Raw genomic sequence first — 2,079 nt, 5'->3', positions numbered from 1 at the left:
TGGCATGATGCACCCAGGGTTTCAGGGCCAGCACAATATGCAATACTGGGGATTGAACTCCAGCCTTTGCACTTGCAAGGCAGCCAAAAAGCCTTTTTGACTCATATTTTAGCTCAACAATTGGTAGCAAATCTTTAATGCTAGTGTTCTTCTTTTTATTTTTACTTTTTATTTTTTGTATTTTAGGGAAGGGTCTACAGAGTATCAGGGTCTCCCTATAGATTGCTCACATAATGATCCATCTGTTTACAGCCTTCTAAGAGCTGGGGTTATGGCACATACCATTGTGACCAGTCTTAATGCTAGTGTTCTTAATCCTAGCATTGTACCATGAATCGATCTCAGTGTTACACACTAACCCAATCATCCCTGAGAAACCTAACCAATGACAGCAGGATGCTTTGTCAAAATGGTTTTCTTACTACATATAAATACACCTACTTCAATACTATTGATTTTACCTTATGAAATTCAGAATATAAACATAACACTATGTCAAAGCATACAGAGCCTGAGGAGAGTATAAGATCTTCACCTTGACATATAATAAATATATTATGCCTATTAAGTATTCACTGGTTATGCCAATAGACTAGTGAATGGACCGGTATTTATACACAAAAAATTTTGACCAGGGTTAAACATTTTTGAGTAATGAATACCCAAATACAATTAAAATTCAAGGGAGCAAGTTAGATCATTTATGATGAGTACAAAGAATGCAGGAAAACTAAAGGCTAGGACTGAGAAACTCCACTGTGAAGGAATTAGGGAAGAGATGTTGCAACTGAGTGAAAACCAAGAGAGAGTGATTATACAAAAGCACAAGCTGGGCATGGTTGTGCACACCTGTAATCCCAGCATTTGAAAAGCTGATGCCAGAGGATCGCTATAAGTTCGAGGGCAGCTGGGGATACATAAGCAAGTTCAAGGCCAGCTTGCACTTTATAGTAAGACCCTGACTCAAAACAAACAAACAACAAAATCAAATATAGAAGTCACACACACAGAGTGATTCTTGTTTTATTTTGTCTTGTTTTGAATTTGCAATGCTAAATGTTGAACTCAAAGGTATACCTTCACTGAGCTATCACTATTTTAAAATTAATCAAACAATTAATTAAGCATTAAAATTTGTTTGAGATGATAAACAGATAAGTTTGCAGCTTACCTCAAACTCATGAGGCTCCTTGCTTAGCACCAGAGCAGCGAGGAGTCCAAGCCTAGCCCGTCATATCAGTAATGCACCTCGCTAGCGTTTTGTTTCTCCAGCCATGTCGTTCCTCAGGCCATTTCTGGGAAGGAAGGAAAGTGGTTTTTTATTGATTTTAAGGTGTGAGCAATTTTGTTTTCTCATTTATAATTCTATTAGAAATCCACGAAGAATTTAAAATGAAATTAACCTATCCATAGACACGTTTGTCATTGTGGCACAGCAGTTACTGTCTAAAGCACAGCAGGCAAAGCATATTATAATGTGATATTAAAACTGCAAGTACAAATACACTGCGTATTTTCTTTTTCTTTTCTAAATTTTTTATTTATTGCTATTGTACTACAACAATAAATAAAAAATATTATTATTATTATTATTATTATTATTATTTTCCTTTTAAACAATTTTCACTATGTCTATCCCAGCCACGAAATCATTGTGTAAATCAGGCTGACTACAAACTCTCAAATATTCTCTTGCTTTAACCATTCAAATGCTAAGATTATGTGTGTGTGCCATTACTCTCTGCTACATTCAACCCAGTACTACTGTTTATAAAAATCAACCTTTAATAATATTTTGTGCATAAATTACCTCTTTAATAACACAGTTACAGCAAGCACAAGGTCCCGATTCGATCCTCAGACCACAAAACAAATTATAATTACTTCTTCCTTATTTAGAATAAGATATATATGCATATTATTTGAAGACAAACAAACTTTCTACTGGCCTTTGACTCCTAGCAAGTATTTTATACTACAAAATATACTTTAAAGTGAACCTGGCAGTATAATTTGAAACAAAATGGATGTGTAAGTACACCTGTTGGAATCTAACCTAGGATATTTTATGTGTATGTA

This window comes from Octodon degus, unplaced genomic scaffold (genome assembly GCF_000260255.1).
Source record: "Octodon degus isolate 3935 unplaced genomic scaffold, OctDeg1.0 scaffold00180, whole genome shotgun sequence".
NCBI lineage: Eukaryota > Metazoa > Chordata > Mammalia > Rodentia > Octodontidae > Octodon > Octodon degus.
Note: the sequence above shows the minus strand (reverse complement) of the source record.